Here is a 16,047-nt window from a genome sequence, read left to right on the forward strand (position 1 = left end):
AGAGAATTATCCAACAAAATAGCAGTTAATAATGGTTATACTGTGGACTTAGTAAATAAAATTTTACACAAAAAAAACAAATAGAATTTTAGAACATCGAGTATATTACACAGCCTATTCCAGTCGAACAGGAGCCAAAACCATATAGATCATTAACATTTACAGGTCAATTCTCTTACAAATTTAGCTCATATTTTTAAAGATTACTGTAATATTTCTTTTAGAACTAATTCAAATTTAGGTTTGGTTTTCTTGAATAACAAGGACAGTCGTGATAGATCTGAGTGTTGTGGAGTTTATGAGCTTAAATGCCATACCTGCTCGTCATATTACGTCGGAAGAAACCTTTAGATCGTTCGACACCAGATTGAAGGGAACATCTTAGATACATACAGCGCCCAACATCTGGACAGTCCTCATTTTTCCCCAACATATCCGTAACTCCAACCATAATTTCAATCCGGACATTGATTTCAAAATTCTTCACATCTGCAAAAAGGGCCACGTCCTGAATAACCTGGAACATTTTGAGATTTTAAAATCTTTAAAGGACCCTACTAGACATACATTGAATGCCCCAATTAGAGCTTGAATTTTATACCAGCTTATTCAGTTTTTACTATAAAAATAACCCACTCTTAGTACAGTACACAACCTGACATCTAATTAAAACTTCAAACCTGCAAAATCTAAAATTTTATTTCAAATCTATCTTTCAATATACATACACCAACAGCAGTTATCGTACCCGCCTTTTCATTCAAAACTACTCCCATAGTTTCCAACTCACAATCTTATACACACTCTTACAATTTTTAAAAAGTTACAACAACTACTCACTCTTAATTTCCCAAAATCCCGCTAATTTTAATTTTATTCAAATCCATTTTTCCATTGTTCGTTTCCTGTTGAATTTGATGATTTTGTAGCTCAGTACACAGCCAATTTTCCCATCTTAGCTTCATTACTGGGACAATCAATTACCATCTGCACTTTTCCACGTGGTGATATAAAAAATGGTAACCTACAACTTTTTTAAAATGTCAGAAAATTTTGCTGGTATGGCATTTGAGCTCATTCTGTTAATATCCCATAGGTGCCTGACCGTTTTGAACATTTAATACGGAGTTTGATCAGTGCAATATTCTTAAACATTAAACACGTGTTTTCTCAATTTAAAAATGTCACCCTAAATTATTTTGAATTCACTAAGGACTACACATTTTAATATTATAGCTTTATAAATTTAATAGGTTCCGCTATGGAAGTGCATGATTATTTTGTACAAGTTATCAAAACCTTTTAATCTATTAAATACTTTAAATTTATAACTTACCATTTATGGCGCATGAGGAAGTTGGTTGGCACCAATACTTAAATACAAATAGGATTTAAACAAACTTTAGGTTCTCTTTTAAATTAACACCCCCCCCTACCTCCCTCCACACACCTGTCATTAAACATTCCCGCTTCCTTTGACCTCGTTGACGTGGCATTGCCACGACTACAATATTAAACAATACTACCAACCAACTTTCTTTTCTTTTTCTTCGTTATAACTTTCAAGTTTTATATCTGTTTTCATTTACTAAATTTAAATAGGACTAGGCTAATCAATTTTATCTTACTCATCTACAATTATGCAACAGGTGATATGCTTGTACGTTAGATTATGCACTGCCTACTTAAACTTAAACTCAACACTTCTTCTCTACTTTAATTCTTCTCTACTTGAATACTAATGTAGAATAATTAATCATGTATTTTTATTATTGTTACAACAGTTTTTTTCACAATAGTGGTTACACATATAGTTTAGATTTTGTATATTAAATGCTATAAATTAACAACTAATCTTTTTTGTAAAATTTGAAAAATGCTGTATACTTTATGTTACTAAGAGATTTAATTAAAATAGGCAACTACTGTACAACATTTGAGAAGAAGTGTTTTGACATTTCAGATAACCTACATCTGCCTACACTGTCAATATTCCCTCTTGAAAAACACAAAAACTAGACTTCAATTTAGGAAGTAAAAACTAAGTTAAATAGTAATTGGGGAAATGTAGTGCTACCTCCCTTAAAAAAAACCTTTTACCAATAATTGTTATGTCTTTGTGCTTTTAAACCCTATGTGTTATGTGTTAATTTTATTTATTTAGTTAAAAACTATTCTCAAGTAAGTGCCTACACCCTTCCATTAATATTTCGTTTCTTTTCTTTTTTTCTTTGTACATATCCCATTATACAATAGCTCAAACAAAATAATCTTTAATTTTATCAATTTCTTACCTTTTTCAATTTTTCAATTTAAAGTTTCTTAACCGATGTTTTTGATATTAATATTTTTTCATTTAACTAACTAGCTTTCCTTTAATTTCTATACCACTTCATAGTTTCACAGTGTATGGCACTTACTACTTCATAATATTATGATATTATTATACTTATGACATCCCTCAGTTAACTTACTGAGAACAACATATCTTAAATTAGATTAATTTATGACAACATTTTCCTATTTGTCATTTCCTATGCTTTGACCTCTGCCCGCATCGTATAACATCTACGAGCTAAGACCATCACATTTGTACAAGAGCCTAGAATAACATTTCATACTTTGCTACAATTAATACGCAACTCCTGGAGCATTGTCTTTCTCCATTCTAACAAAACATCACCCGTTTCACATACGCATCTTCCTTCAGGATCCATTCCAAATTCGAAATCTTACTGTGTTTTAACCTACGTAACATGTCTGTTTACCCTATCACTATCCCAACAAACCAATTAGCATAATTTGGACGTACTAATATGACAACAACTAAGTTGCAACGCAATCCTTGTAACGGCATGTAAGTAGATTAGAACAATATTACTATCTCTTTTATTATTACTACTTTGAATTTGGAAGCATATTTAAGTCAGTTTATGTTAATTTGTTTTTTAATGGTTAAAAATTTTAATTTCAACAAATTCAAACTGTATGCACCCATTTGCACATACATGACTATGAGCATTTTTACTCATAGGTTTGACTTTGTATATACCAATATTCTGAAATGTCAACAGTTGCAAACCTTTATGTCAAAAAATTTTATAAAAATTTTTTTAAATTTGGCTTTCTATTAACATCTCTTCAATCAGACACTGGTCTAACACAAGTTTTCTCTTATTGTAGCATTTAACTACTTGTAACGCCGACCTGAAGATGATCTGTATATTGTAGAGATCGAAACCGGTCGTCAAAGTATAATTAAATGATTGTGAGTAAGTCTGTGTTTCATTACTATATTTAATATGGACTCACATATGCAACCCATTCAATATTTGAATAATGCAAGACTAGCAACTTTGCTACACCGTTACAAGGAGCTGAACATCAAGAAAATGTTACAAAAATCTAAGATCTTTTATAACAACGAATGTTTACGTCTCAACCTGCTGCCTAGTTATGCTAGAGGTAGACTAAGAGAACTTAACTTCAATGCAACGAAGGCTAAACAAGTAAAAATTCTGGGTAGATCCATCATTAGGGATGAGATTCGGAAACTATACCAACATATCTACACCATTGACTTGCAACTGAAGACAATCTACAACAGCTTACATAGAAGAATGACAGCGCTCGAGTTTGATGAATGTATGCGTGATTTACATGGGACTATTAATTTTCATAGGAGTAGACAATATAGGAAACTTCATGACAAGATCAAGAAACTTAAATTTATAACACATAGAGTAAATAACAATATTATTTTGTCAAATCAATCTGTGTTTTCACAACTTAACAATGACCAACTTGTGGTGGATAGTAACAGTAATGGCTCTTATATTGTAACACCTTCTAATTTTACAAATTCTGATTTGTATACTTCTGAACGATTATTAAACGTTACTACCAATACTAGTCTTAGTGATCTTCCTGATCAAACTCATAGTATTAATACATCTATATCTTCTGACCCAGACAACATTTTCGATGGCTCTGAGCAACATACATTCTATACCCCTTTCATAAATTACTCTAACGTAGTATTTTCAAATAATGAACTGTCTCTACTCCAAAAAGGTTTCAAATTCAATCCCCCCCAATCTTCTAAAAAACAACAACTTAGAAATCTAGAACTACTCGGAGTTGAGAGTGAAAGTATCTTACAATCAATACCACTGGAAAACACAGAAGAAATTAGGAGCAGTTTGAAAGTATTACTGAAAAAAGAAAAGGAGGCTATTTGTAACAACAGAAAGGGCTATCACAGAAACCCTCTCAATGAATTTAAGGACACCATTAAATCAATTGATAAGAAAATTAGTGAAAATAACCTTACAATCACTAAAGCAGATAAAGGCAGCACTGTAGTTGTCTTACACACCCAAGACTACCATCAAAAAGTCACTAATTTTATACTAGATAACCAATTTCTAACAAAATCTGTCAATATTAATACTTTCACTACTAAAGTTAGAACAGCCATCAATAAAATCACTGAAGTTTTTGATAATACTACTAAAAAGAAACTTTTACCATCTAAAGCAAACGTTCCCAGACTCTATGGTCTCATGAAAATACACAAGACTGATGTCTTTGAAAACATACCAATCAGACCAGTGGTATCCTTTACTGATTCTCCCACTCATGCATTAGCTTCTCACTTAAACAAATTCCTTAAAACCTTTTACAACAATAAATTCGATTATGTAGTCTCTAACAACTTAAGTTTGACAAATAAAATTACAGAAGTTAATCTTAGTAATGAAGATTTATTGATTTCCTTAGACATAACTAATCTCTTTACTAACATTCCAACACAAGAAGTTATCAGTATTGTTGCTTTAGACTTGTGGAATAATAATTACCATCCTAATCAAATTATTGAGTATACAGAGCTTTTGAATTTGTGTCTGAGTCAGAATTTCTTTAATTTCAACAACACCACATATGTGCAGCCGGACGGACTAGCTATGGGATCTCCTCTTTCACCGATATTAGCTGATATTTTTCTAAATGACTTGGAATCTAATAAAATAGTGAAAAATAATCCATTTACAGATTATATTAAATTTTACGCTAGGTATGTTGACGATACTTTAATAATATGGAATGGCACAATTGACATTCTTCACGATTTCTTAGATTTCCTCAATACTTTACATGACACTATTAAATTTACTTTAGAGATTCAGAATGACTCAAAGAGTTTGAACTTTTTAGATCTTACATTGACACTCAGAAATGGAACGATTGACTTTGGTATTTATAGAAAACCAACACATACAGGTACAGTTATCCCTGCCGATTCACACCACCCCATACAACATAAACTGGCTGCTTTTTATAGTTACATCAACAGGCTTGTCTCTATCCCATTGACTTCAACTTCATTTAATAAAGAATTAAGAATTATCCAACAAATAGCAGTTAATAATGGTTATACTGTGGACTTAGTAAATAAAATTTTACACAAAAAAACAAATAGAATTTTAGAACATCGAGTATATACACAGCCTATTCCAGTCGAACAGGAGCCAAAACCATATAGATCATTAACATTTACAGGTCAATTCTCTTACAAATTAGCTCATATTTTTAAAGATTACTGTAATATTTCTTTTAGAACTAATTCAAATTTAGGTTTGGTTTTCTTGAATAACAAGGACAGTCGTGATAGATCTGAGTGTTGTGGAGTTTATGAGCTTAAATGCCATACCTGCTCGTCATATTACGTCGGAAGAACCTTTAGATCGTTCGACACCAGATTGAAGGAACATCTTAGATACATACAGCGCCCAACATCTGGACAGTCTCATTTTTCCCAACATATCCGTAACTCCAACCATAATTTCAATCCGGACATTGATTTCAAAATTCTTCACATCTGCAAAAAGGGCCACGTCCTGAATAACCTGGAACATTTTGAGATTTTAAAATCTTTAAAGGACCCTACTAGACATACATTGAATGCCCAATTAGAGCTTGAATTTATACCAGCTTATTCAGTTTTACTATAAAATAACCCACTCTTAGTACAGTACACAACCTGACATCTAATTAAAACTTCAAACCTGCAAAATCTAAAATTTTATTTCAAATCTATCTTTCAATATACATACACCAACAGCAGTTATCGTACCCGCCTTTTCATTCAAACTACTCCATAGTTCCAACTCACAATCTTATACACACTCTTACAATTTTTAAAAAGTTACAACAACTACTCACTCTTAATTTCCAAAATCCCGCTAATTTTAATTTTATTCAAATCCATTTTCCATTGTTCGTTTCCTGTTGAATTTGATGATTTTGTAGCTCAGTACACAGCCAATTTTCCCATCTTAGCTTCATTACTGGACAATCAATTACCATCTGCACTTTTCCACGTGGTGATATAAAAATGGTAACCTACAACTTTTTTAAAATGTCAGAAAATTTGCTGGTATGGCATTTGAGCTCATTCTGTTAATATCCCATAGGTGCCTGACCGTTTGAACATTTAATACGGAGTTTGATCAGTGCAATATTCTTAAACATTAAACACGTGTTTCTCAATTTAAAAATGTCACCCTAAATTATTTTGAATTCACTAAGACTACACATTTTATATTATAGCTTTATAAATTTAATAGGTTCCGCTATGGAAGTGCATGATTATTTTGTACAAGTTATCAAAACCTTTTAATCTATTAAATACTTTAAATTTATAACTTACCATTTATGGCGCATGAGGAAGTTGGTTGGCACCAATACTTAAATACAAATAGGATTTAAACAAACTTTAGGTTCTCTTTTAAATTAACACCCCCCCTACCTCCCTCCACACACCTGTCATTAAACATTCCGCTTCCTTTGACCTCGTTGACGTGGCATTGCCACGACTACAATATTAACAATACTACCAACCAACTTTCTTTTCTTTTTCTTCGTTATAACTTTCAAGTTTTATATCTGTTTTCATTTACTAAATTTAAATAGACTAGGCTAATCAATTTATCTTACTCATCTACAATTATGCAACAGGTGATATGCTTGTACGTTAGATTATGCACTGCCTACTTAAACTTAAACTCAACACTTCTTCTCTACTTTAATTCTTCTCTACTTGAATACTAATGTAGAATAATTAATCATGTATTTTTATTATTGTTACAACAGTTTTTTCACAATAGTGGTTACACATATAGTTTAGATTTTGTTATTAATGCTATAAATTAACAACTATCTTTTTTGTAAAATTTGAAAATGCTGTATACTTTATGTTACTAAGAGATTTAATTAAAATAGGCAACTACTGTACAACATTTGAGAAGAAGTGTTTTGACATTTCAGATAACCTACATCTGCCTACACTGTCAATATTCCCTCTTGAAAACACAAAAACTAGACTTCAATTTAGGAAGTAAAAACTAAGTTAAATAGTAATTGGGGAAATGTAGTGCTACCTCCCTTAAAAAAACCTTTTACCAATAATTGTTATGTCTTTGTGCTTTTAAACCCTATGTGTTATGTGTTAATTTATTTATTTAGTTAAAAACTATTCTCAAGTAAGTGCCTACACCCTTCCATTAATATTTCGTTTCTTTCTTTTTCTTTGTACATATCCCATTATACAATAGCTCAAACAAAATAATCTTTAATTTTATCAATTTCTTACCTTTTTCAATTTTTCAATTTAAAGTTTCTTAACCGATGTTTTGATATTAATATTTTTTCATTTAACTAACTAGCTTTCCTTTAATTTCTATACACTTCATAGTTTCACAGTGTATGGCACTTACTACTTCATAATATTATGATATTATTATACTTATGACATCCCTCAGTTAACTTACTGAGAACAACATATCTTAAATTAGATTAATTTATGACAACATTTTCCTATTTGTCATTTCCTATGCTTTGACCTCTGCCCGCATCGTATAACATCTACGAGCTAAGACCATCACATTTGTACAAGAGCCTAGAATAACATTTCATACTTTGCTACAATTAATACGCAACTCCTGGAGCATTGTCTTTCTCCATTCTAACAAAACATCACCCGTTTCACATACGCATCTTCCTTCAGGATCCATTCCAAATTCGAAATCTTACTGTGTTTTAACCTACGTAACATGTCTGTTTACCCTATCACTATCCCAACAAACCAATTAGCATAATTTGGACGTACTAATATGACAACAACTAAGTTGCAACGCAATCCTTGTAACGGCATGTAAGTAGATTAGAACAATATTACTATCTCTTTTATTATTACTACTTTGAATTTGGAAGCATATTTAAGTCAGTTTATGTTAATTTGTTTTTTAATGGTTAAAAATTTTAATTTCAACAAATTCAAACTGTATGCACCCATTTGCACATACATGACTATGAGCATTTTTACTCATAGGTTTGACTTTGTATATACCAATATTCTGAAATGTCAACAGTTGCAAACCTTTATGTCAAAAAATTTTATAAAAATTTTTTTAAATTTGGCTTTCTATTAACATCTCTTCAATCAGACACTGGTCTAACACAAGTTTTCTCTTATTGTAGCATTTAACTACTTGTAACGCCGACCTGAAGATGATCTGTATATTGTAGAGATCGAAACCGGTCGTCAAAGTATAATTAAATGATTGTGAGTAAGTCTGTGTTTCATTACTATATTTAATATGGACTCACATATGCAACCCATTCAATATTTGAATAATGCAAGACTAGCAACTTTGCTACACCGTTACAAGGAGCTGAACATCAAGAAAATGTTACAAAAATCTAAGATCTTTTATAACAACGAATGTTTACGTCTCAACCTGCTGCCTAGTTATGCTAGAGGTAGACTAAGAGAACTTAACTTCAATGCAACGAAGGCTAAACAAGTAAAAATTCTGGGTAGATCCATCATTAGGGATGAGATTCGGAAACTATACCAACATATCTACACCATTGACTTGCAACTGAAGACAATCTACAACAGCTTACATAGAAGAATGACAGCGCTCGAGTTTGATGAATGTATGCGTGATTTACATGGGACTATTAATTTTCATAGGAGTAGACAATATAGGAAACTTCATGACAAGATCAAGAAACTTAAATTTATAACACATAGAGTAAATAACAATATTATTTTGTCAAATCAATCTGTGTTTTCACAACTTAACAATGACCAACTTGTGGTGGATAGTAACAGTAATGGCTCTTATATTGTAACACCTTCTAATTTTACAAATTCTGATTTGTATACTTCTGAACGATTATTAAACGTTACTACCAATACTAGTCTTAGTGATCTTCCTGATCAAACTCATAGTATTAATACATCTATATCTTCTGACCCAGACAACATTTTCGATGGCTCTGAGCAACATACATTCTATACCCCTTTCATAAATTACTCTAACGTAGTATTTTCAAATAATGAACTGTCTCTACTCCAAAAAGGTTTCAAATTCAATCCCCCCCAATCTTCTAAAAAACAACAACTTAGAAATCTAGAACTACTCGGAGTTGAGAGTGAAAGTATCTTACAATCAATACCACTGGAAAACACAGAAGAAATTAGGAGCAGTTTGAAAGTATTACTGAAAAAAGAAAAGGAGGCTATTTGTAACAACAGAAAGGGCTATCACAGAAACCCTCTCAATGAATTTAAGGACACCATTAAATCAATTGATAAGAAAATTAGTGAAAATAACCTTACAATCACTAAAGCAGATAAAGGCAGCACTGTAGTTGTCTTACACACCCAAGACTACCATCAAAAAGTCACTAATTTTATACTAGATAACCAATTTCTAACAAAATCTGTCAATATTAATACTTTCACTACTAAAGTTAGAACAGCCATCAATAAAATCACTGAAGTTTTTGATAATACTACTAAAAAGAAACTTTTACCATCTAAAGCAAACGTTCCCAGACTCTATGGTCTCATGAAAATACACAAGACTGATGTCTTTGAAAACATACCAATCAGACCAGTGGTATCCTTTACTGATTCTCCCACTCATGCATTAGCTTCTCACTTAAACAAATTCCTTAAAACCTTTTACAACAATAAATTCGATTATGTAGTCTCTAACAACTTAAGTTTGACAAATAAAATTACAGAAGTTAATCTTAGTAATGAAGATTTATTGATTTCCTTAGACATAACTAATCTCTTTACTAACATTCCAACACAAGAAGTTATCAGTATTGTTGCTTTAGACTTGTGGAATAATAATTACCATCCTAATCAAATTATTGAGTATACAGAGCTTTTGAATTTGTGTCTGAGTCAGAATTTCTTTAATTTCAACAACACCACATATGTGCAGCCGGACGGACTAGCTATGGGATCTCCTCTTTCACCGATATTAGCTGATATTTTTCTAAATGACTTGGAATCTAATAAAATAGTGAAAAATAATCCATTTACAGATTATATTAAATTTTACGCTAGGTATGTTGACGATACTTTAATAATATGGAATGGCACAATTGACATTCTTCACGATTTCTTAGATTTCCTCAATACTTTACATGACACTATTAAATTTACTTTAGAGATTCAGAATGACTCAAAGAGTTTGAACTTTTTAGATCTTACATTGACACTCAGAAATGGAACGATTGACTTTGGTATTTATAGAAAACCAACACATACAGGTACAGTTATCCCTGCCGATTCACACCACCCCATACAACATAAACTGGCTGCTTTTTATAGTTACATCAACAGGCTTGTCTCTATCCCATTGACTTCAACTTCATTTAATAAAGAATTAAGAATTATCCAACAAATAGCAGTTAATAATGGTTATACTGTGGACTTAGTAAATAAAATTTTACACACAAAAAAACAAATAGAATTTTAGAACATCGAGTATATACACAGCCTATTCCAGTCGAACAGGAGCCAAAACCATATAGATCATTAACATTTACAGGTCAATTCTCTTACAAATTAGCTCATATTTTTAAAGATTACTGTAATATTTCTTTTAGAACTAATTCAAATTTAGGTTTGGTTTTCTTGAATAACAAGGACAGTCGTGATAGATCTGAGTGTTGTGGAGTTTATGAGCTTAAATGCCATACCTGCTCGTCATATTACGTCGGAAGAACCTTTAGATCGTTCGACACCAGATTGAAGGAACATCTTAGATACATACAGCGCCCAACATCTGGACAGTCTCATTTTTCCCAACATATCCGTAACTCCAACCATAATTTCAATCCGGACATTGATTTCAAAATTCTTCACATCTGCAAAAAGGGCCACGTCCTGAATAACCTGGAACATTTTGAGATTTTAAAATCTTTAAAGGACCCTACTAGACATACATTGAATGCCCAATTAGAGCTTGAATTTATACCAGCTTATTCAGTTTTACTATAAAATAACCCACTCTTAGTACAGTACACAACCTGACATCTAATTAAAACTTCAAACCTGCAAAATCTAAAATTTTATTTCAAATCTATCTTTCAATATACATACACCAACAGCAGTTATCGTACCCGCCTTTTCATTCAAACTACTCCATAGTTCCAACTCACAATCTTATACACACTCTTACAATTTTTAAAAAGTTACAACAACTACTCACTCTTAATTTCCAAAATCCCGCTAATTTTAATTTTATTCAAATCCATTTTCCATTGTTCGTTTCCTGTTGAATTTGATGATTTTGTAGCTCAGTACACAGCCAATTTTCCCATCTTAGCTTCATTACTGGACAATCAATTACCATCTGCACTTTTCCACGTGGTGATATAAAAATGGTAACCTACAACTTTTTTAAAATGTCAGAAAATTTGCTGGTATGGCATTTGAGCTCATTCTGTTAATATCCCATAGGTGCCTGACCGTTTGAACATTTAATACGGAGTTTGATCAGTGCAATATTCTTAAACATTAAACACGTGTTTCTCAATTTAAAAATGTCACCCTAAATTATTTTGAATTCACTAAGACTACACATTTTATATTATAGCTTTATAAATTTAATAGGTTCCGCTATGGAAGTGCATGATTATTTTGTACAAGTTATCAAAACCTTTTAATCTATTAAATACTTTAAATTTATAACTTACCATTTATGGCGCATGAGGAAGTTGGTTGGCACCAATACTTAAATACAAATAGGATTTAAACAAACTTTAGGTTCTCTTTTAAATTAACACCCCCCCTACCTCCCTCCACACACCTGTCATTAAACATTCCGCTTCCTTTGACCTCGTTGACGTGGCATTGCCACGACTACAATATTAACAATACTACCAACCAACTTTCTTTTCTTTTTCTTCGTTATAACTTTCAAGTTTTATATCTGTTTTCATTTACTAAATTTAAATAGACTAGGCTAATCAATTTATCTTACTCATCTACAATTATGCAACAGGTGATATGCTTGTACGTTAGATTATGCACTGCCTACTTAAACTTAAACTCAACACTTCTTCTCTACTTTAATTCTTCTCTACTTGAATACTAATGTAGAATAATTAATCATGTATTTTTATTATTGTTACAACAGTTTTTTCACAATAGTGGTTACACATATAGTTTAGATTTTGTTATTAATGCTATAAATTAACAACTATCTTTTTTGTAAAATTTGAAAATGCTGTATACTTTATGTTACTAAGAGATTTAATTAAAATAGGCAACTACTGTACAACATTTGAGAAGAAGTGTTTTGACATTTCAGATAACCTACATCTGCCTACACTGTCAATATTCCCTCTTGAAAACACAAAAACTAGACTTCAATTTAGGAAGTAAAAACTAAGTTAAATAGTAATTGGGGAAATGTAGTGCTACCTCCCTTAAAAAAACCTTTTACCAATAATTGTTATGTCTTTGTGCTTTTAAACCCTATGTGTTATGTGTTAATTTATTTATTTAGTTAAAAACTATTCTCAAGTAAGTGCCTACACCCTTCCATTAATATTTCGTTTCTTTCTTTTTCTTTGTACATATCCCATTATACAATAGCTCAAACAAAATAATCTTTAATTTTATCAATTTCTTACCTTTTTCAATTTTTCAATTTAAAGTTTCTTAACCGATGTTTTGATATTAATATTTTTTCATTTAACTAACTAGCTTTCCTTTAATTTCTATACACTTCATAGTTTCACAGTGTATGGCACTTACTACTTCATAATATTATGATATTATTATACTTATGACATCCCTCAGTTAACTTACTGAGAACAACATATCTTAAATTAGATTAATTTATGACAACATTTTCCTATTTGTCATTTCCTATGCTTTGACCTCTGCCCGCATCGTATAACATCTACGAGCTAAGACCATCACATTTGTACAAGAGCCTAGAATAACATTTCATACTTTGCTACAATTAATACGCAACTCCTGGAGCATTGTCTTTCTCCATTCTAACAAAACATCACCCGTTTCACATACGCATCTTCCTTCAGGATCCATTCCAAATTCGAAATCTTACTGTGTTTTAACCTACGTAACATGTCTGTTTACCCTATCACTATCCCAACAAACCAATTAGCATAATTTGGACGTACTAATATGACAACAACTAAGTTGCAACGCAATCCTTGTAACGGCATGTAAGTAGATTAGAACAATATTACTATCTCTTTTATTATTACTACTTTGAATTTGGAAGCATATTTAAGTCAGTTTATGTTAATTTGTTTTTTAATGGTTAAAAATTTTAATTTCAACAAATTCAAACTGTATGCACCCATTTGCACATACATGACTATGAGCATTTTTACTCATAGGTTTGACTTTGTATATACCAATATTCTGAAATGTCAACAGTTGCAAACCTTTATGTCAAAAAATTTTATAAAAATTTTTTTAAATTTGGCTTTCTATTAACATCTCTTCAATCAGACACTGGTCTAACACAAGTTTTCTCTTATTGTAGCATTTAACTACTTGTAACGCCGACCTGAAGATGATCTGTATATTGTAGAGATCGAAACCGGTCGTCAAAGTATAATTAAATGATTGTGAGTAAGTCTGTGTTTCATTACTATATTTAATATGGACTCACATATGCAACCCATTCAATATTTAAAAAAAATATTGTTTATTAAATTTATTTAATGGTTTTTTTAACAAATCTACCATAGAAGTCTAAAGGGGCCAAATTGGCCCCGTGTAAGTTATTATCGTTTTTTGGTAAATTCGACGATCCTTTCTTTCAAATTCCTGTCGAATGGGTAAAATTATATTTATGCATGTTTATTGTAAATGGTTACCCTTATACTGGTACTGATCATCTACGTAATAAAGATACAATTGTTGGCGAACACAAGTGAACACAAAGATGCAATTGTTGGTGTAGAGGCGTCCAAATGACGCGTCTTTGTACTACAAAAGCAACTTCAAGACGATGGCCTATGTACGTGTTTTATCATACTCTTGACTTGGAAGCAATAAATGCATGGATTATTTATAAAGAAATAACTGGAAGTAGACTCAGTCTCCGTAAGTATATTCTTCGGCTGTGTGAAGAATTATGGGCCCCATACCTTGTCTTCCGAAATCTGGAACTACGTCTAGTAACACCAGGTCTACCAACAACTATCACTGTTACTATCCAAAAACGAAAAAAATATCAGTTGAAAATATTTTGTAAAGGAAATCATACTTCATATCATTGCCACGGTTGTAACAAGGCAATGTGTGGCAAATATCAAAAACTGTAAATTGTATGGTGTTCCGAATGTTTTTGATGGGCAGCGATGTGTTAAACAATAAAAGTAAAAAATAAAATTAGATTCTACCGTCTATTAATTTCTTTAAACTGAGTTTTAATTGATTTAAGAACGTGGGGCCAAAATGATCCCTTCCGGCTTTCTAGGTAGGTATGCTAAGCCAGACATTCTAGTGTTAATTCACTTTACAAATGGATCTACAATGTTGGCTTACAAGAAGAAGATACAACGTGCAGGGAAAAGACTACATGAAAAAACTACATTTAGAATAATTATTTGTTTGGATCATTGTGTTGGTGTTTTAAGATACATTGCATGTGCTGATTTAATCTGAGAGAAGTGCATTTAAATTAGAGTGGTTACATTCGAGAGGAAAATTCTGTCCAAGTATACGTAATGAAATTTCTACCCTAGCGAGCAGAGGCGTTAGCAATCTAGAAAAATATGCTTCAGTGCATGAACTACACGTAAAATCAACCTGCAAGTGTGAAAGAGGAGAGGAAGGTATTAGAAGAGAAGATGAAGCCAATGAAAAGAGAAGACAATTTTACAAAACTGAACGTGGGATGGCCATACGAAAATCATACAAAGAAAAAATGCTTCAGAAACGTAAAATTATTACTGAACTAATGAATTTGGGTTTAAATAAAAAGGCAGAACTGCAAAGAAAAACTATCTTAAAATTCCTGGAACTATTGTAATATCTTTAATAAATAATAAGTAACATCTTGATATTTTATTTCCCAACACAAAAACACTTTTTGAATGTGACTATCTTAGAAATTTTATTTAGAATAGTCCAGTCCAACCTAGACTGCATGTGTAACAAAGAATTGACCCCATTTAATTTGTATTGAATTTTTGTCCAAGTTTGACTTAAATGTTCACAAAGGACTTTACTGTCCATGGTAAACTTTCCGTTTTCCATGCTTTTTATATGGGTGTCCAGGATCCTATATTCATTCTTGAATGTCGTATATTCATTCTGAAATTTCTTGGTTGTCCTAAAATTTCTTGTTTTATTGAAGTATATTTCTGTTATTATTCAATAATATCAAGGTACCTCAGTTCGTCTATAATTTCAGCTGCTTCTTTTCCGGTTAAAGCGTCGGCTTTTGAAAGAATTTTAAGACCTTTCACAAGCATGTTGGGGTCACCATGTTCGCTATAGAGACACCATATCTCTTCCAGTTCGTCAAGTATCTGCTTCTTTGCTATATCACGTTCCCTTATTGCAGTTCTTGTAGAAACATCAACACGGATTTTCTTTGAATCTTGCATCTGCCTGTCTTTTGTATCTTGACCCTTCTGTGTTACATGTCTTCTTTTACACTGTTGTTGTATGTCTGA

General features: G+C 31.7%; 1 long non-coding RNA gene across 2 annotated transcripts; it reads right to left on the reverse strand.

The window, feature by feature from the left end:
- Positions 1-420: 420 nt before the first annotated feature.
- Positions 421-14,011, reverse strand: LOC126892493 (uncharacterized). Of its 2 annotated transcripts, none has more exons than XR_007700869.1 (4): positions 11,586-14,011; positions 11,074-11,269; positions 841-1,030; positions 421-517 (listed from the first exon to the last, which is right to left on the reverse strand). It is a non-coding gene; the product is annotated as an uncharacterized LOC126892493 (long non-coding RNA). The 2 variants fall into 2 exon arrangements; XR_007700868.1 differs by lacking the exon at positions 841-1,030 and adding an exon at positions 6,226-6,411 and having other exon boundaries at positions 427-517; positions 11,586-14,010.
- Positions 14,012-16,047: the final 2,036 nt, after the last annotated feature.

The sequence above is a fragment of the Diabrotica virgifera genome, chromosome 9 (assembly GCF_917563875.1).
Source record: "Diabrotica virgifera virgifera chromosome 9, PGI_DIABVI_V3a".
Lineage (NCBI taxonomy): Eukaryota > Metazoa > Arthropoda > Insecta > Coleoptera > Chrysomelidae > Diabrotica > Diabrotica virgifera.